A 23,202-nucleotide genomic window follows, 5' to 3' on the forward strand; every position below is an offset into this window, starting at 1 on the left:
TTTGTTTATATCTTTTAGGCATTTTTGGAAAGGAAACATCTGAGGTGATCAAGTTAATTTCCTAAAGAATCAGGTTATGATTTGATTAGACGCTATAAATCGTGGTTCTCCATTAACGAACTAAAACGTCCAATAAAAGAATCTCTGAATTCTCGGTCTCTATGATATATTAGATATTGAGATGTCGAGAATTTAAGTATTAAAAAAGCTCCTGGTTATGACTTAATTACTGGCAAAATTTAAAAGAACTATCAGAAAATGGTATAAAATTATTAACATTTATTTTTAATGCTATGTTACGAATTAATTACTTCCCTAGTATCTGGAAAGTAGCTAAAATATTAATGATTCTTAAACCAGGAAAAATACCAGAAGATGTGACCTCCTACCGACCTATAACTTTATTACCAATAATCTCGAAAGTTTTCGAGAAATTATATATAAAAAAGCTAAACTATATAATAGAAAAAAGAAAAGTTATTCCAGAACATCAGTTTGGCTTTCGCAATAAGCATGAGACTATAGCACAAGTGCATAGACTTGTAAACAAAATAAACGCTGACCTAAATACCAAAAGATATTGTTCGGCTGCTATTCTGGATATATCTCAGTCTTTTGACAAAGTATGGCATACGGGCTTGCAGGTTAAACTAAAGAAACTTCTCCCTCATCCGGACTATCAGTTACTAAAATCGTATCTCACTGACAGACATTTTATTGTAAATCAAGGTGATGAACATACCGAATTAAATCAGGAGTTCCGCAAGGTAGTGTACTGGGTCCAGTATTGTATCTTCTGTATACGGCTGATCTGCCCATCACAAAAATAACTACTGTGGCAACATATGCAGACGATACAGCAATCTTAGCATCCCATGAAGATCCAGTCACAGCATCAATAAACCTACAAACCCACCTGGAGCAAATACAATTATGGTCAAGACATGGCGCATTAAAGCCAATGAAACAAAATCCATGCATATAACGTTTACCCTGCGTAGAAGAACATGTCCACCAGTGAATATCAATCATCGTCAACTCCCCCAAGCAGAGCATGTTAAATATCTTGGTATGCATTTAGATCGGGCGCAAATCCAAGTTGTCATTAGATAACAAGGTATTGCTGTATGAGTCTATACTCAAGCCCATTTGGACATATGGAATCCAACCATTGTTGATGCTCCGTACTATATTTCAAATAAAGTGATACAACGCGATATTCCTCTAGAACCTATAACGAGTGTAATTCATCGTGTTTGTGTGAAGTACTTCGAAAGAGTGTCAGTGCATCCCAATGTACTCGCTAATCAGCTAAATATGTGACGTGATAGTGAAGTGCGTAGACTAAAACGTTTAACACCACCTGATCTGATTACTGGACATATGTAGACTTTAGAATAAGCTTTAGAATAAGACTAATTAATTAAGATAATATTTTATACAGAAGATTGCTTAATGAAGTGATTTTCTACATGCCATGTATATATAATATAGACATAAGAAATACTTATTGCCAATAGGGCAGATTGTGGACTCACGAAGAGTAATAAAAAAAAAAAGAATTTAAGTAAGCCAGGAAATATATCTAATCGATCAACAACAACGAGGTTTTCAAACTGACTATATTATAATTTGAGACAGTGATGTATCAATGAGTATTATTAATTACATAAATAAGTCTAATCCCTAAAGTCTGAAGTAATATGCTATTCATTATTTGCACTTTTATGTTTTCTAATTTTTTATTTTCCCCAATTTAATTATGTAGCAATTTTAATTTAATTTTTAGACTGTATTGTTGATATTACTATTATATCCTATAATTAAAAATAAGCTGGTTAAGGTTTTGCAACTTTTTGGTCGATCGGATTAATGAAGCAAGCGATTGTGAATTTTTATTACTATGTAGCCTAATATTAAAGCATGTAATTTTATGTAAAAAATGTTTCATTTGTCAAGTTGCTATAAAGTATGTATGTATTTACGTTCCACGTACCGCCACAAATCTGATGATTACTTAGATGATTACTTACTTATTTAGGCATGCGTTTACTTCATCAGCAGCACTTGATCGGAGAATAACTGGAAGAGTCTGACGAAAACCACCTGATAACAGAATTATGACCCCACCAAAAATATTTTGAGATCTCTCAACGTTCTGTCCAGTGCCTCCAATGACCTCTTATGGGCCATTATGCATTCATCCCAAACAATCAATTTGCATACCCGTAGGATCTTGACCATTGCGCTATTTTTGGCGATGTTGCAAATTGGTGTTTCATTGATTTGCGTGTTTAATGGTACTTTCAAGGCAGAATGTGCAGCCTTCTAGCAGAGTTGCAGTTATTCCAGATGAAGCCAACGCTAGAGCTACACATTTTCGCGATCTCATCCTGGCCAAAAGCAATGAAATTAAGAACGTTTTTCCGATTCCTCCAGAAGCATCAAGGAAATAAATTCCACCAGATTCATTGTTCACAGCTTCTATCAAAGTGTCGTACGCTATTCCTTGTTGTTGATTTAATTGTGGAACATTTGTACGAACTGTTTCGGCCAATGCTTCAATGTCATATTGTTGTTCTCTTTGCAACTCGTGTTTTAATGCATCGTGCATATGACGATTGGGTGCTGTCATTCCCAAACACGACAATCCTTTATTTGCCATCAATAAACACATACCTTCTATCATGTCTTATTGTAAATTTCTGCAGTCATTTGTAATGTAGAATTTAAAGTCTGACGGCGCACATAATGCAAAACATCCTCAGACATGTCATTTCTATAATCAACCCACAAATCTTTTGGACTCCAGGGGAAGCATGTCGATATGATAAGAAAAGATGTCGATGATAACAGAAATTTAATTTGTGACAAAACTTAATATATATCAACTTTATATATATATATATATATATATAAATAATATGATATATAGTTAACAACTGTAGTTAATCTGCATAAAAATAATCTGATAGTTAACAACTGTAGTTAGCTAAAATTAAGTCTATTTTTTACCTCCTGAGAATAAATATATAAAAATTCTAATCTGTTATTCATTTTAAACTATTCTTTCTATTTGATTTCTGAACGACGCGGGATACATCAAAGAAAAAACAAATTTGTTATTTTTATTTAATTTCGAGCATTTTCGTATTTATTCACCTTTTAAACCTTCTCTGGACTCCCACAAATAATTCAAGACCAAAATTATCCAAATCGGTCCAGCCTATAGATATATAGATAGATTCGAACACATAGATAGATTCACAACGATTCATTTATATATATATATATATATATATATATATATATATATATATATATATATATATATATAGATAGATAATTGATTAATACGTTTTAATATTTTCTTGCCGTAAATTATTAGATTATTCTAAACCGTCACCGTATACTGTTATATACTATAAGTAAATTAGAAAACGTACAAAAACAAAAATGAACGAATAGATTGCTGGAGCATGATTTCGAAAAAGTTTAAATCTACGGAGTGTACTATTTAATTGTTTTCAAGCTACAATCCTTCTCGATATATGCATACCAGGTCCTTGTCTTCTTTAATTGTAGACTTTTTTTGCATTTGCTTGATTGGTGAATCATCTTTAATGTACCTAAAATATTATAGAAAATGTAATTTATATAAAGGATGACCTGCTTTACAAAACCTTCAAAATAACGCGTTTATACTACATACATATTCGAATCACAGTGTCTGAAACATACAATAGAGAATGACGACGATATATTCTTTGTAAATCTCGTTATTTGTTTATAGCTATTTCGATCTGCAATATTTATGGTACACACCTACGCATCTATAAAAGTATACACGTTGGTTTAGCAAAGCAAAAAAACATTTAAAACCTAATAAAATCTTTTACAAATCTTTCGAAGAAATATATTTTCTTTGAAGTGGCATGGCATAAATGTACGTTTTCAGGTGTATGCAAATTTGTTTCATTTTAAGTGTGTTTGTAAAAATACAAATTTTATAGACACATAAAATAAAATAATTCCTATCGGATTGTCTATATTCCAATACATGGATTAATATAATTTGGTCGCTGGTCTGACATTGAATTGAGTCAAAAGTTAATGATTAAAACATTAATATGTGATTGACTACTATTTATTGTATAGTTCGTGGCATTTCACTTGTGCATGTCTTTTAAAATCTATTAATATATTATTACCAGTCGTTGTCTTACAATTTGTCTTTTCAGTAATTTGAAACTAGGTATTGATAAACTAGCAAGGCCCATTGGCTCCTACTTAGCTTCTATTTTATGAGAGTTAGTTAACACATTTTAGTTTAGTTAGTGGCATATTTCAGTGTGTTTGTCATTTAGTGCAGTCCACTACAACAGATCACACAACTTGATTGTCTTAAGTCTGCGTCCTAGTTCAGTGCTGTCCAACAGTTGCTGCACTCGTGCATGTAGTTCGAAACCTTGTTAAAACATTTTCTGTTCTTTTTAAGATATTTATATCCCCATTATATTTTTTCAAAATATATGGGAACCAATGAGAATAATCTTTTTTATGACACATCATGTTGCATTGGTAGTCACTAATATTGGACTGTTGGTCTCAACTCATCTACCAGTATTTCACAGTAATAATTTATAAATTATTTATGGTACAGTTTTTGTAAAAATGTGTTATTGCCTCAAAAATTGCAATAAATAATTAAAGTTTATTTTTCGTTGAGACATACTTGCTTAAATAATCAAATATCTTGAAGAAGGTCTATCTAAAATATAGATTTTTCATTGAAAATGTGACGTAACATTTAATTTTACCAAGGCAATATAAAAATATGGTAAGTCCTGTCGTAGCAACAAAACACTACTCAAAATTTATTATCAAAGGTCTTTTAAAACGGTTGTTATTCTTTGAAGAAATATAAAATTTGTTAAATAAAGTTCTGATGTTAGGTTGTTGTTAATCTCTATTTATATTTTTAAGCATGAAGGCTAATATATTCTAATTCACTACTTTTTAGGTCTATAGAAATCCTTTTTACTCTTACCAACACTTGAATGGATTTGAATCATAACTTAACTGTGGAACCAAGGGCTCGAACAATTTCATTCCTTCAATCACATAAACTATAACGAACATTTGATTTCATTGATATCTAATAATCAAAGAGATATTTTTCTGAAATTTCATGAAAAAAATTGACTGTTTATTTCTAGTCATTTTCAAGATGACTTTTGTCAAAGGATTTCAAGCAAAATTTACTTATTTGGTATCAATTTAAAGTAATTTAATGAAATATGTCAATGGTAAAGAAATGTAGTTTAAACAAACTTTATATATACAAATATTTGTTTTAATTTTTCGCACAGAAATCGTAGCTCTACAGTGTCAGAATTATGGTTTTACTGGAAAAGTACGAAAACTTCATAAAACGAATGTGTACATATATAGTCGAGGAGTGTTTATGTGAACTTTAAATAAACAGATGCATTTTGAGAAATCTAAAAAAAAACGAGGGTTCTAAAAACAAAACTGAGAGTTTTTATCCAACCCATTATTGTACAGAAACAAAATGATATATAATTATATGGCCCTGAACTATTTTTTGTATTGTATTGTCTTACTGTATTGTCGTTATGTTGTACAGTAAGTTCTAATTATCTAGATTACAATAAATAGTTTATTTATATTTGTCTAAATTAATCAACCAGAATGGAGCAGTCATCATTAATATTATAATTTTCAAAACAATATTACATTATGCATATTTATTAATTAATTAGTTACCTGTAATGTTTAGGTATCAAACTCGTAAACAGCTGTCTCGCTTGTAATAGCAAATTTATTTTTTTTTTTGAAATGATAAGAGAATTTTTCTGGATTGTGATCTGGAATAAGCATCAAAAATGTTGCGTTCCCGCATCATCTTATATAAGAAGAAAAGTGTTCTAAGGTTTTCATAGTTTCTATTAAGTTTTTTTAAATTTACTTCTTCCCAATCAAATTAGTCCTTATTGAATTTTTAATATATCAACGTTCATAATATATCGTTTTTTTTCTAGTTTTCATAACAATTGTTGAATTAAATTTCTGCAATAGAACATATAACTGCGTTGAACTAAAGTTCATGAAAATAGCATATCATACACAAACAATTATTCCTTATTATAATATAACTAATTAAACAACAAGAATTTTACATCAACGTTTAATTACATTACTTTGAGAAATCTAAATTAATTAGTTCAATTAATTCACTCTTTATAAGAAATCTAAAACCATTGATTACCAAGGCCGACTATTCAAACCCAAATATACTTCGTGGATTTAATAATATTTGAATCTAATTTGTATTATTTTGCATACACTTTAGACAAAAGACAAAAATACATTAGCACTACGTCATATGATTACCGCATTTTCCGGTCTTATACTGATGAAAGATTGAAATTCTACCAACAATATGTTATGTTGTAGATAAAGTTCGTGAAATATGCACGTTACAGGGTTTGCTTGCAATTGTTTTCAATACTGAATTACAAATTATGGTCTATCAATAATAATAATTTAATATATTCATACGATAGGTCAATAGTAACAATGTTAATCAAATAAAAATAATCCCATGAAATATGAATGATACTTTTTTCGTTATTTTTTTAAATATTAAAGTTAATACAAAATTATTTCCATAACAACTCTTTGTTTTTTTTATTATGAATCAGGCGCCTTAATATATTTATTTAAGCAATAAGAGCTTGTTAGATATTTTGTCCTTGCTATTTTAGTACAGATATTTTAAACATAAACAATTGGTTTATTATTTTTATATTTATATATGTTGATTTGATTTCATGTTTAGGTAAATTATTTATTTATTTTTGCTGGAATTATTTATTATAAATTAATTTGTGCTAGAATTAATTAGTTTTTATTTGATTAATAAATATTATTGAATATTTGTTTGAATTATTATTTCCTAATTGTTTATGCTATTGTTTTCTTCAATTTCAGTACCATTTCTCTCGCCTATCACCGAGTCACCTTTCCTTTAATTTCTCAGTGAGGTTGATTGCACTGCCTTCATCCTGGGAATGTATAAGCAGATGCCGCAGTGAAGTCACTCTTAACTTCCTATCTAGAAAACCAGAAACACTGTGCAAATAGGCCTTAGAGAATGGATCAAACAAACAATTTTTTCTGTCTCCTTCCTCTCCTTCCTATCCGTTACCATGAAGTGAAACTGAATCGGCTCAGACTGGGACACTATTATTTCTCACACCGCCAGTTGATGTCCTTAAACTGAGAAAAATTGATTACCATTTTTCCAACCATCTATGCATTTTCACATTTCTTTAGTATTTCGACACTGTATGCCTGCCACGCTACTACGTCTGGTGAATCTGCTGGATGCGGTAGAAGTTCCATTTAGAGATGCAAGCCTGTCACTTTGAGTCTATTTCTGGATAGCTAGTATGTGTTGCAATGATACGTGGCTCGGTTTGTTCAGTTCAGGTCGTTATGTTTTAACATTGCTGATCTAACTATATGCGCAGCAATACTTAATGGCTTCCACTTCAGCATCTACGTGCATGGCTCTTCTGGACTAACTCATATTTGTATGCTTGGGATTGTTGGGACCACTGACAAGCAATAAAATAACGATATTGAAATAGTTCGTTGGGTAGCTTAGGTTAGTAAAAGTTAAGTTTAGTAATTTTCACTTATTTTGATCTTTCCCATCGCATGTAAACATTCGTATACCATCGGGTCTAAATTTCATCAATATTTTTTTCCAATTTGTCATCGTTGAACTTCGTTGGCTTTCTACGTCGCGCATTGCCTTAATTAATTGTAAAACGCTACGAATTAATTACTACAATGAGAGTTTAAAAGATAGAAAGAAAATAAGTTTTTAATTATTTTGTCTATAAATTGACTATATACGGATATATTTCGAATGTATTTAGATAAAAAGGTGTTTTTAAAACTAGGTTATTGAATGATATACTAATCTCTTTTTAAAACATCAATACATAATAAAATACTTGGATATATGTCGTCATGTGTGACCTAAACTGTGTTATTGTGAAGCAATCTAATTTTGTCTTGTTGAAATGACATTAAACCAGTAATAAAATAGAAAAAAGTACTTTCTTTCTGCTATTTGAAGCTAATTTTTATGTATTGTGGCAAGTTCATTTGCAACTTGGCACACTTTAATGTTTGCGGAAATATGTAGTAATTTCCCACATAGATTTCGTCTTATAATATAAAACGTTTTTTGTTTTAATGCTTTGTTCTAGAATGATATTAAGGCATAAAGTAATTGTGTAAAGTAATTAATTATTTATATGTTGCCGTAAGTTCCTGTTATGGCTTTGCAGCTGTTACTGATGTATCAATCACATTGTTGTTCTTTGTCCAAGAGTATTAAAAGTAACTATACTAATGTTTGTCGATGAATTTTGCACCATTTGGAAATCGTAAAAGCGAATAGTAATTTCGTAATAGTGTTGGTAATAGTCATTAGACCCCCATTCGTCAACAATTAACGCCTAGTTTTCGTTATAGTAAATTGAACTGAACAGGAGAAATACAAAAAATTAATGTCAATTTAATAACTAGAAGAAATAGTTTTTTCTTAACTGATATTTATTTAATTTTCTTGTAAAAAATGCTCGTTATCTCACGCACTCTCATAAGCGTTCTTGAAAATGCATCTTTGTCAAAAGTGAATCATTCCCTTGGCCATGCCGATCTTCTTTATAGGATGGACTGGTGTGACCCTCTTTTTCCAATCATGACGTTTTCTATAAAAAAAATGGGATGATGACTAATTTTGAAAAATCATTCTATAATATACTATTGTATTTATTTTTTGTATTTATTGTATTTATTTTTTATTTATTTCTGAGTAGTTCAACCATCTTTATTTCTTGTGATAATTATAATATACATGACATGTATAAGATAACCTAACATAAATCTTAACACTAATACTTTAAATTATACTTGTTATGGTTTGTAGAGGGATCCCACATTGTTTCACTTCAATAGAGACGTAAATAATTTGTTACATTACATGGTTTGTACAGTAATATAGTAAGAGTTTGTTATATATACGATACATTTGGTTTAGTTTAAGTTCAAGTTGTTTCCGCTTGCAGCGGAGTTTTCAGCCATAGTTGTATTTAATTAAGGTGTATTTGGAGTTTCCTTGATGCTATTCTTGGATCCTATTGAGATGCTAAGGTTGTCTTGTTGTCTGTCTTTGTTGTCACGGTTGTAATTTTTGCGGTCAATAGATTGAAAGTATACTGGAAACACGATATTGGACAATGCACAGTGCTTTGTGGAGTTATAGGTTGCCTGGATATAACAGGTCAATTGAGAACTTCCGGCCTGACACATAGATAGCGCCACTAGAATTAAATCCGTATAATTTTTAGTTTTTAGACGCATACGCATCTTTAGAGCCCTAAGCCTCAAAAGATGCGTATATGAATTTGAGAGCTGTCGGATCATTAGTTTGTGAATAATGGCATTTTGAGTGAAATAACTTTTGTTATTGTGAAAAAAATGGATAAAAAGGAATTTCGCGTGTTGATAAAATATTGCTTTTGGAAAGGAAAAAATACAGTCGACTCAAAAACTTGGCTTGATGTCGAGTTTCCGGACACTGGCCCAGGAAAACCAACCATCAAGGATTGGTATGCTAAGTTTAAACGTGCAAAAATAAGCACCGAAGACGCGCTAAAGAGGTTGTTACCGACGAAAACGTAAAAAAAAAATCAATGAACGTAAATTGAAACTGAATGAAATAGCAGACACTCTAAAGATATCAACTGCACGTGTACATCATATCATTCACGAAAATTTGAGTATGAGAAAGCTCTATGCAAAATGGGTACCGCGCGAGCTCATTTTTGATCAAAAATAAGGACGAGTTGATGATTCAGAGCAGTGTTTGAAGATAATCAAGCGTAATAAGCCCTAGTTTTTGCATCGATAAGTCAAAATGGATGAAACATGGGTCCATCATTTCACTCCGAAGTCCAATCGACAGTCATCCGAGTGGACTGCACACGATGAACCTGCTCCAAAGCGTGGTAAAGCGCAACAGTTGGCTGGCAAGGCTATGGCGTTTGTATTTTGGATTGTGCATTGAATAATTTTCGTTGACTACCTTGAAAAAGGAAGGACCATCAACAGCGACTATTACATAGCGTTATTGGACCGTTTGAAGTACGAAATCACCGAAAAACGGCCGCATTTAAAGAAAAAGAAGACAATGCTCTGTGTCAAAAATCCGTATTCTCCAGATCTGGCCCTCAGCGACTATTTCCTGTTCTCAGATTTCAAAAGAATGTTCGATGGGAAGATATTTTCGTCGAATGAAGATGTGAAGTTTTCAATTGACCTGTTACAGGTTGTAGTTGAGTGTGTTCATCATCTTGTTTTATAGTAAACTGTCTATCTATAATATAGTATTTCAATATCTGAAAGCTCGGATGAGTTGGTTTAGCCTGTGGCCATTTGTGCCGTACTTGACATCATAACCAGGAGATTTTTATACTTATTTCACTCATTATTATTAGTTACCGAACTTAATAATATTTTATTCTGGTAAAAATATATTATTTCTGCAAGAAATAAAGGTTTCTAGATAAAAAGCTCTTTTTTCTATTTTAAGATTTAAATCGTATCGTGTCATATATTAGTATATAGTTAGTAAACCATGAATTTGGACGCTAAGACTTAATTCATAGTCTGTTTAAAAACCAATAAAATGTCAAAATGATCAGAAATCGTAGAATTTCGTTGAGAATAATCTAACGTTTTCGTCCTAGGCTTATTGAAAAAAATGTTGATATACCTTTAAAATCCAGAAATACTGTTTTTATTAATCATACGGATATATTGATATCTTTTCCGCTTCCTTTATCCTTATATATCATGGCGGATTACAGGTCTTTCCGGTTATATTTTATCAAATAATGATTATTCCCGACCTAAATATGAAAGTAAATTAATTTTTATAAATATATTAATCCGATTTTAATAAATAAATACAATATGTTTGTGACTATTGATGGATGTCATCATCCCTAGTTACTAGAAACGTACTAAATTGTAATCCCAAATTACAATACTGTTACGCAAGCAATTGGATTACTTTCATACAATACATTAAAATATATAAAAGCATATCGCATTTAAACATTATTTATTTTTCCATAAATATTAAATATTTATATTTTTAATTGGTTTGTGTCGATGTTGAAATTGAATAAAACAAGCTGTATCTTGATTGGAAAGGCCTATGCTTGCCATTATTTATGGAATATAACAGCGTTCAAATGTTTTTCAAGATTTCTTATCATGGTACAGATTACAATAATGTAATGGGCTTGATTCATTTATTTAAGTTGATGTTGCTTAATATTGGTTGAGTTGATATTTATTTTGGAGAAGTAAACTAATTGAACTGATGAACTGAACTATTTTCTATTTATGCAAATAATAATTTCCATTGTACATATGAATACGAGATCAATTTAAAAGTTTATGTTATGAAATATTTATTAGATATACGGATAATAAAAAGGAAAGTAACAGAACATAATACTCCAGTCAGTAAGAAGTACATCTTAGAATACCTTCTCCCAACTAGGTGATAAACTACATTCCTTTCATTGATAGATTTGTTCCTTTTTAACACGATACTGAAAAGAGTTGTAAGGAAACCTTGATACGTCCAGGTTTAATAGGGTTTTTAGCATTGAAAGAGAAACTAATTTACAACATAAAAGCAACTCCGCCTCGGAATCATATATCTTCGCCATATGGGTGATATTTTGATGGCTGTTTTCTACGTGTGATAGGCTTATTTGGAGACCGGAATCTTTTTAAAGAGACGTTAAATTTTACTTTTTCGTTTCCGAAAATCGAAGCCGAGGCGTGATAAATCACGTTCCCAACAAGCCGACAGCCAAGATGTTAGACGTGGGTGACAACGAGTATTTTTGCAATCAAACAATCTTGATAGTGCAGGTCTATTAATAGCTACAGTAGTTTCAACTCTAAGTAAAATTAACGTAATGTTGCTACACAAAAATGTATTTATCTTTTCCATATCGTTATGCACTTAGATTTAAAGGTGTCTAATATAAATACACAGGCCTGCAAAAAAATCTGTTTAGTTTTTGATATATTTTAAAGTCTCCTTGAACCTACAGTTTAACGTGGGCTCAGAAGTACGGTCCTCGGCATTAAGCTTATCGACTGGCCAGTCACCAACTCAGAGACCATCCCAGAAGACATCCGTTCTTACCCATCCTGGTTACTGGCGTGACTGGGATGTTTATTCGTTGTTAGGTTTTCCAATGTTGCCTATAAATACATTTACAATTACAATCACAAATATAAAGTTCATGCCCTAGTGGGCTTCGAATCCGCGACTATCGCAATAGTAGGAGGACCGTCCTGTCACCTTGACAACTGCGCCAACCAAGTCGGCTTGTTTAATTTTTGTGACGTAATATGTTTATGTTTTTTCGGGGCTCTGAATTTGAAAATTACTTTTATCTTGTCATAGAACGTTATGTGTCTTGATATCTTGGGCAAATATTCTAAACGAGTCATTACATTAAAATAAAAGGGAAAATTAAACATTAAGTAAACAATACATATTTTGTAATCTAATATCACTATACAGTAAACCTTTTTCTTTTTTCCTAGTGAAGCTCACCTTTGTATATTTTCACTTCTCTGGATCATTTGAGATTTCTTCTGATTCGGATATCATTGAGACGCTCCAGTTTCCTTAATATATTTTCTTTTTCTCTTTAATATAATGGTCAAACTTTTTCATTCAATTTCAATTGCTCTTCATTTACACCTTTCAAATTTTAGGTAGTTCAGGTGCTAATGAAGAAAATGCGCTTTTAGAATCATTAAGCATCCTAAAGTTTGAAATGCTTTTAGCATTCTTTTGACGATATGCTTTTAGTTAAGCTGTTTATGGTTGCCTAGGAATAACCGCGTTAAGCAACCCATCCTTTTTTTGAGGATCTGTTATGGTCGTTTCTACACCTTCCCTCAGCTTTGCTTCTGGGAGGCCTAGAAACTTTGAAAATGTGTATTTAAAATGATCTCCATCCAGTCTTTGATACCCCATTGTTCTCTTGAAGTACATTATTTCTCACGATATCTAAACCAGGAGGAAGGCACTCCTGGCAGAAGTAAGTCTCGGCTTTTGAGTCTTAATTCAAGCAATTTGGCAACATCTTTGGGATGACTCAAGACCTTTACCAAATCGCTAAGCTCGCCATAGGAAAACAATTTCGGACTTATATCATAATTTCAGTCAGAATTTGACAAGTCCTCGGGTCCAGGTATGGCACCATATTCGGCAGAACTTGTAATATTAGCCAAGGTCCCAAGATCCTTGGGCATTGCTTACTAAATCCTGACTTCCTGGATTTTTTTATATTATTTTCGTTTTTAGCATACCAAAATACATTTAAATCAGTTGAAAATACTCTGTACTAATAGCTTATTGCCGCAGACTTGTGTCATTACTAATGCATGACAAAATAAGAATTTGAAGGGCATTATATTATTATATTACTGTGATACAAAAATGTAAGCCTTTTGATACGAGTAGGTTATTTATATGAGCATATCTATTATTTATCATAATGTATTTCTTCAAAAATCATCGAAAATTGAAGCGATTTTTTGGGTTGAAGGATTAACCAAAAGTTTGGCGAAGCTAAATAGGACCAATGGACGATTACGGAATGATACTGATTTAGTGTTTGATGAATAAATCGCTAGGAATTAATACTGTGTGGGAACCAAACTTTTTGATACATAATACCGTATTCTTAGTCTTTTAAAATGAATAGCTGTGAGTATATAACTCATGCTATGTCTAATAATCATGTAATATTACTGGCTGATAGTTTTGTCCGGCGGAAGCAATGCATAATGAACAACATCTCAAATACCGTATTTACTTCATTGACAATATGTGGTGATGTTAACAAGGTTTTCAGTGCCAAACAGAAGTTTTGTACTTTTGGAAAGCCTACTACCATGTTTAAAACAATATTTCTTGAAACTTCTTTGATTCATGTCAAAAATCAAAGCACGCACTCATTGTTATTAAATGAATGCAGGCTAGTTTTATTTTCATATGTTCTTAGAATTTGTTACGAATGGTGGCGGTGTATTGTTTTACTAACCTGAAAAAAAAATGAATCCGATTTGGAAAAAAACTGGATCATTTAGATTTAAAACTCTAACTATTGTTTGACTACAATATAATACTATAAATTAATGTTGTTTCTTTCCAACATTGATTATCAAAATTGGTATAGTGAATTGTTTTTTATAGCTCATATGTTCCAAAAATTGTTAAAGGTTTTAGCGTTTTAAGAAAAAATTAACACTTTTTTCTTATAATAATTGCTGAATAAACATAAAAATCATTCTGTGATTAGTTGCAGTCTCATTTAAATATTTTTTCAATATTTACATTATGTATTTCCGACATTTATAATAATGGAGTCGTAAACAAGACAACGCATTAAAATTGTTGATTTATTTTATGAAAATGGGCGTCTCCTTCCTCCTTTATAACATTGACATTTAGAATCTTCACTTATTATAGCGCCTTAAATCAGTAGCAGGTGATGTCGGTACTGGTATTTTTAAACTAAAAATACGATTTTCGTATTTTGAATACATACTGCGTTTGAGTAGATCACTTAAAAGTTTCATTCCATAAAAAGTTACCCAATCCTAAACACAATCAACTTTTATTACTTGGCATACTTATTTCTAAACTATTGTAGCTTTAAATAAAATGATCTCAAATACTGTGTTTTTAGTTGAGTAATGAACGAAAAGAAACATTATAGCAAATGTTTAATCGATAGATTAAATAGTTTACCATTGTTCTTAGTACAAAAATGGCATTTGTGGAAAAATCATTTATTATCTCAAATATAGATATTAAATAGAAGGTATGAAAGAAAGTTGTATCTACTGGTGAAATAACAAGCCGACTGGGGATGAGATCAGCGAAACTGTAGGAGATTTTGCTTTATTAATATGGTGAGGATACTAAAATTCGTTAATTTTGAACACTTATCTCAACAATTACTAGGCGACACTGTTACAGTCTGACATTTGTAAGCGAAATGTATTTCAAAAGCGATGCTTAAATAGCATTCTACAGGATTGTATTAGAAATGTTTGTCATAGACTTCTGACTCATTATTCGGGGCCAGAATAGCTGCAGCTGATCGCCAAATGTGGTGAAAATTATTCCAAGTCTTACGGCACCAATAGTTTATTAGTTGAGTAGACTCACACCCCGAGCATTGACTATGAATTTATGATGATGATTAAGTAGAAGGCATATATTATTTTTGTTATTTGCTCTATTCTAGAAACAATGTTTCTCAAACAATTGGAAGAAATTTGATGGAACCTATAGCAAAGATATAAAAGATACATTGTCAAAAAAGGACAAAAAGCTGGCAGTACATTGAAAATATTTATTATATAAAACTAAACTACAAAGAAAGAAAATTAAGGATATGTCATAAGAGCGTAGCTTTAAACTATGCTCTGAAGATCTAAGAGTTTCGATAACAATATATTTAAAATATAATAATAATGTAAATATAAATATTTACGTATTACCATACAATTATTTTAGCATAATTTTTTTCTGCATAAGTTAGTATGTTATTAACATTTTTTAACCTCCTTTATGATTAAAAAATAGCAAATACTGCAAAATAGTAATTTGTTAGCAATATGTTTTTTGAATTATTGTTTTAAAACGAGCGAAAACACATTTTACGACTATCTACGTAGACTCGTACCTGTTACGTGAAGTTAATTTACTTAATTATTTATTATTGAAGGTAGAACATGAACCACAATAATAATTATAAATAGCTTTACATGCAGTCAAGTAGAAAATATCAACTTTAACCTCCGCAACTTGGCTGTGAATCATCGTTTTTTTACCTTGAACAATATACGCACCATTAAAATATTCCATTACATTTAATTCCCGCGAAATATAAGGATTTTAATTGACAATTTGCAGGCCTGCCACGAAACAAGGTTTCGTTTTGTTGGTTTTGGAGATTGGGGTGTGTGTGTATGTCTCACTGAAATATTTTAAGTCGGTGTGTTGGTGACGCGACTGGTTAGAATTAGATCTTCTCGGTATCCGCATCCAAATCCAACTTTTTCAAAAAAAAAAGTTAAATCTATTATTATAACCATATCTGTTATGTCAGTAATTAGTGTGGCTAAAGCTGGATGCATACAATGTTGATTATTCGATAGTCCACATACTATCAAATATCAGGTTAGGTAAAAAGTATTTTCGTCTTTCTCTAACATATGGCTTCAGAGACTTCATTGCAATTATACGCAAATTTTGTGGTATTTATGGTAATGAGAAATTAGATGAAATTCTTGATATATATATATATATATATATATATATATATATATATATATATATATATATATATGTTAAAGTCTCCTTTTTACCAACGAGGGTTTATCTGGGCTGGACCTTATTAGACAGTTTAACGTGGGTTTCGAACCACAGTCCTCTTCATTAAACCGACTGGCAAGTAACCAACTTAGAAAGCATCCAAGAAGAGATCCGGACTTACCCAGCTTGGTTACTGGCATGACTGGGATCATTTTCCCAGTCAAGTCGTATTTTGCATTCTTGCCTAGAACAAACTCAAATATTAAAAAACACAAACTTAAATTTATGACCATGACCCAGCAGGACTGGAACCGGCGACTATCGTAACAGCGCCCTGTCGCCTATACCACTGCGCCAATCAAGCCGGCGATGAAATTCTAATATTTTTTCAAGGAAAGTATCCGTATTTTAATGGATATGGATTAATGTTTATATAATTCATAAAAAAAAACAAAAATAAAAATACAAAAAAGTTATAAACACAAAAAGAGGGTCTCAAAAAAAATTGGCTCATAATCGTATCAAGGATTGCAAGTTTCTTACTAATCTGAAACCAAAATGAAAAAATGTTTAATATAAAGAAGTACTGCTATAAATAAAACTTAATTATTAAATTAAATTAATTAAAAGTTTTTTGGCAAATTACGGCTTTTCGAAAAAATTAGAATTTTTTTTACCATTTGTTTAACATTTCCGAATAATTTAACAATAGAAAAATTCCAAATTCTGTTACAGTTTTACTAATTTTTTATCCAGTAAGTCGATTTAGTAAGTAAGTATGTATAAATTACACGCATTTAACCCTTACAATGGATACCAGGGGTGTCAGTTGAGAAGATAAATATCGATATTTCGATAACACCGTCGATATGAGCACTAAATGTCAGTACCAAATCACGTAAAAAAATATATGTCTTGGTCTTAGTGTTTTCATTGATTATAGCCTTTCCTGCAATTATTACTAGAAAGGCAATGTTACAAGCTGTATAAATAAGTTGTTTTAGCAGCAAAAAATCATTTAATATAAAATAAATAATTAATAAGACTTTAGTTCTGATTTATTTTCTTGGTCTAACTTTACAGCAGTTTAATGATTGCATATAGTTTTATTTCCTTAATATACCTATCCTTAATATACTCTTGGTCCATCTTAGAATATATAGTTTAAATTACTTGATGCAGATTGGTTCGCCTCTTTTCGAATTTCTCCGAATCGAATCATTTGCTTCGATGTTCTTCCATGAACAATTTTGGTTTGGCTTATCTTGGTGATCCATGCAGTCGATTTCAATTTTGTTTTGGGCTCATTGCATTGATCGACATGAGCCATTTTTGGCATTTGTCAAATTTGTGCAACCCAGCGCGAAAACTGCTAATTGATCATACAGTATATAATTGGTGTTTGTCGTACAAATGCCAATGGATGACTCAGTCTCATGGTATGTCACATGCAGCATCGATTTTTTCTAGTATAATAATCGATTACTACTGTAGTGTGCACTATATCATCGTATAAAGAATTAAGTTATGTTGATATCTTGATAATTCATGTTGAAAGTTATGAAAAATTATAGCATGAAAATGTTTTGTTGTCTGAGTTAATTTCATTTGTTAGTCAGAATGAAGATGACGTTACTATAAGTAACACAAATTAAACTCATATTTAAAAAATGTTCGGTTCAATGACGCTCAGTTTCCAAAACGTCGGATAGCTTACGACAATACTTAGTGGTGGTAGAGCCAAAATATATTTTCTACCCTCTTATTAGAGGATTTAGAGAAATTGACATTAAGAGTCAATAATTTATCTGTCTATTTTATGTGAATTAATTTATTGCTTAGTCGGATTAGTTTTGTTAGCGACTGTTTATTTTTCTGTTTGTAAATAAATATACATTTAAATCATTTTAATAATAATTTAATTCAATTTTAGCTAATAATAATGTTTATGTTGTTCTTTCTGCTGGTAATTTAATGTAATTTAAATTTATTGGAAATAACATACATCATTTAAAGACCACCGACTCAGTACGATTCGTTGGTGTATATATTATCTATTTACTATTTTAGTTGTCTAAATCATTTGGTCATACATTAATGGATTCTATAAATCACGTATTTTTTTAAAATAGTTATGTCCATTTTTTTTAATCTAAATAGTATTATTTTATTGCAACCGTCTAAGGTTTATTGTGCGTATTTGTCATATTCTGATCGTTCAATTGTTTTAATAATTAGACTCTTAGTACGACTTTAATCATATCATATCCCGTTCATTTTCAACGTTAAAAAGTGTAAATTCCAAGTATAAATATTAATATTTAATTTTTAGTGCTGTTAATAGATAAGAAGCTATATCAACAAATAATAATATAAGTTTTGCTATAAATTTATGTATATGTAAATATTTCTAAAACGCTATTAATATATAAATCAATTATTTCAGAGCAGCATTATTTCATTAATCTAACATATGGTTAATAGTAACATTGTATTATAAATTCCATATAGTACTTTAACGGTTATCTTTCTTCGAATAATGGATATTTTATTACTCGGCGTATCAGTATGTATTATATAATGATTTTTATTAAATAAGTAATAAAAGGATATCCAATTAAAACAAGGTAGTTATTTAATATAAAAATCATAGATAATGTTTATTTAATTTGATGAACATTGCATGCCGTATACAAGTGATAGAGATATTTGTTTTCAAATACCAATTATGTGTTTTGAATATAACTATTTGTTAGTTCCGTAACATATACGTGTAAATAAGTTTTACACATCAACTACTATTTTATATAAAAAAGAGAAACGACCTGGAAAATATTGTCCATTGTTTTTATAACCTTACGGCATATCTGATTATCCTTAACATTGGAATACCTTCGAAGACGAATGTTGAATGTTTTGGGGTGATATCTTATATACATAGTTCGAAATTCGTTATGTACTAATACATGCTGCATTGGCTAAAATAAATGGTAGTTGAATGACACTAAATTTGGCAAATATGTCGCAGGCGGTATAACTTCCCATCTGAACTTCGAGTATAATAATTAATGATTTTAAAAAATCTCTAAACTAAATTGGTTAAGAATCCTTAAACAAATATAATGCGATGGAAACTCAGCCAAAATAGATTTATTTAAGGAAATAAGTCCTTTTAAAATTGCAATTAAAATTTTAATTAATGGCACTGTATTATCCAATAATCCAATTATCTAATCAATCCTAATTAACTGTTACCTTTTACACATTAACTATCACATATTTCAATTTACTCTCAATTTAATACTTACCGCTAGCACTTATGTCTTGATAAGAAGAGGGTCGACTTTCTATAAAAAAACAATATATACATGTAATATGCATATAATAGATAGATAATTGTATATGTATAAGTAATTTTATATGTATTCTGAATTTTTAACTAAAATATTTCACACACGACGATGACGATGATAAATTTGTATCGTGCTTAATCCAGATGGCTTAATATTATTTACCTTAAACGATATATCCTTTCTGTAAAAGCTTTACATCCAGGTACACATATTTTTTTCAGTATCAGGATGTATTGATGTATGTAACAATTAATGTAAGACAAAAGTATTCACAACGTAAAATAAAGTTTTTCCTGCATTTTATGGCACCCAGAATGACTCCAAACACTTAAAATAAAATCACTCATAATTTAAAATGATTTCGTTCGCACAATTTAAGCGAATAAATCATATGCTTCCCTTCTAACAATTTAAACTAGCCAATCACACGTTCCCATCCCAGCGCGCTTGTTTATTTTATTAGTAGTTATACAAGGCATACAACTGAAATGACATAAAACTGAAATTCGATAGTATTTCTATTAATACTAGATCACCCTCATTGAGAAATTATGCTGGTATATGAACTATCTTTTAATTGATTAACTGGTTTGAAACTCTCGTAGGTTTAACTGGTCGTAGAATTATGTTACTCATATTGCTGCGTAATTACATCCACTGTGGAGTTTAACTGTTAATAGATTTGCTGGTACAGGTCGCTAACCTGGGTTCCTGCTTTATGGGCCATGCTTAATGCCATTATTGTATGGAAGGATTTACCGGATAAGATCTAACATTTTATGCAAAATAGCTGAGAGGCAATAACTTGAGAATATTTCTAATACCTGGGTTTCCATAAATAGAAAGGTATTGTATGTAATATTTTTACAATTTTTCTACCATCAAAACTTCTCTCGCATTTAACATCTGATACATTTGAAATAACGTTAAAATTTTTCACTTTTTGATCAATTTGCTTTCTTTTATGAATTTTGAGTTTGATTTAAGCAAATTTTTTATTAGTTTAATTATTACTAGTATAACAGGTCAATTGAAAAGTATCCGGCCTGACACATAGATGGCGCTACTAGAATTAAATCCATATGTTTTCTAGTTAGTCCTAACCTGCAAAAGATGCGTGTGTAAATTTGACAGCTGTCGGATTATTAGTTTGTGAATTATAGTATTTGAAGCAACTTTTGTTATTGTGAAAAAAATGGATAAAAAGAAATTTCGTGTGTTGATAAAATATTGCTTTTTGAAGGAAAAAAAATACAGTTGAAGCAAAAACTTGGCCAACCATCAATGATTGGCATGCTAAGTTTAGATATGGTGAAATGAGCACCGAAGACGGTGAACGCAATGGACGCCTATATGAGGTTGTTACCGACGAAAACATTAGAAAATCCACAAAATGATTTTGAATGGCCTTAAATTGAAATCGAATGAAATAACAGACACTCGTAAAGATATCAAATGAACGTATACATCATATTATTCACGAATATTTGGGTATAAGAAAGCTCTGTACAAAGTGGTTGCCACGCCAGCTCACTTTTGACCAAAAACAACGACGAGTAGATGATTCGGAGCAGTATTTGAAGATTATCAAACGTAATAAACCCGAGTTTTTGCATCGATATGTGACAATGGATGAAACACGGCTCTATCATTTCACTCCGAAGTCCAATCGACAGTCATCCGAGTGGACTGCACACGATGAATCCGCACCAAAACGTGGGAAAACGCAACAGTCGGCTGGCAGCGTTATGGCATCTATATTTTGGTTGGAAGAGAAGGTTTGGTGGCCAAAGGTTTTAAGACAAGACATTTCAACAGTTATTGGATGAAAGCTCAGCTCAAACTCAATAAAAACTTGCATATAGCTTAACAGTTGATAGGTCGACTATTTTCAGATGGTTAAGTTGGATAGGAAAATCAAAAAGGGACGAAAATTACTACCATGCGAATTGACCAAAAACATCACTTTGAACCATTTCAACGTTGCAGCTTCATAGTTTTCCAGCCAAAAAAAGAAGAGTTTTTGTGGCTCATTGTGACTGACAATGAAAAGTGGATGTACTACGATAATCCCAAGCGCTAATAGCCATGGGTTTGTTCAAGAGAGCAATGCATAGTAACAGTCGCAAAATCGTCCTCTTGCATGACAACATTTTGGAAAAATCGTGAAGGATACACTATCGCAGTTCGAATGGGACGTTATACTGCTTATGTTAACTTGACATTACGCCATCTGATTACCATTTTTTCCGATCAATGCAGCATGATTTGACTGGCACACGGTTTTAAAAGGCTGAAGAAGTGGTAAAGTCTATCGATGGTCGCTACCAACACAACAAACAAACCAATATCGCTCTTTCGTCACGATGTTGCCAGAAAGATGGGAAAAAGCTGTAGAAAACTGCACCAATTTTTGGAGATCCCACTTTTATTTTTAACATTTTTGATATCCTGATTTGAGGTTATATTGTATTCCACGTCTATACTGAGTATCACTTAGAAAACTATAGTCACTATATCGTAAGTGTTTATATATGATAAATAACCAGGTGCAACTAATATTACGGTAGATAAGATATATCATGACAAAAACCAAAAAAACTGAAAATCTATTACTAATATCATTAGAGCATTTTCGGTGAAAAATAACGTTGGCATATGAATTACGTTTTAATTGATTAATTTTGAACTTGTTGCGTCAGCTTGTCTAATTGCGTTAGTCATATTGTTGCGTGATTATATCCACCGCGATGTTTAATTGTTAGTGGATTTGCTTCTACAGGTCGCTAACCTAGGCTCCTGCTTTATGGGATATGCTTAATGCTATTATGGTATAGGAGGACTAATCAGATAAGATCTCAGATTTTAGGCAAAATAGCTGAGAGACAATGAGATCTTAAGCAGTTATACTGTCGGGGATTTTTAATTACTGAAACAATATCGCTTTATATAACACAACCAAAAATGTTTAACAATATACGCTCGTTATTTGTCACTGTTACACAATATATTAGCTTTCATCACATCCCTAGGTTAAATTATGTAGTTTGTCTTGTCATTTCGACTATGAGCATGGCTATCGTTTTTTTATATCTTTTAATAAAACTGTCTGTCAGTTTTTTGTGGTCTTTTTGTTGTCTTACTAGAATATGTGATGATGATATTTCAGATTTTAATCTCCACCTTTAATCCTTTGACGTTTTAATCCACGTTAATATTGAACCTTTCGTATTTCATATGTAAGTACCGCTAAGAACATATTTTCCATGTTTATTAAGCAAATTATAGCACATATTATCTTTCATG

General features: G+C 31.1%; 1 protein-coding gene across 1 annotated transcript in view; it reads left to right on the plus strand.

The window, feature by feature from the left end:
- LOC143198423 (uncharacterized) overlaps nt 1-23,202 on the plus strand; it is a 128,126-nt gene that overhangs the window by 15,446 nt on the left and 89,478 nt on the right.

The sequence above is a fragment of the Rhynchophorus ferrugineus genome, unplaced genomic scaffold, assembly GCF_030347505.1.
Source record: "Rhynchophorus ferrugineus isolate W39M unplaced genomic scaffold, kcgeb_rfMv2 rfM1, whole genome shotgun sequence".
NCBI classification, from domain to species: domain Eukaryota; kingdom Metazoa; phylum Arthropoda; class Insecta; order Coleoptera; family Curculionidae; genus Rhynchophorus; species Rhynchophorus ferrugineus.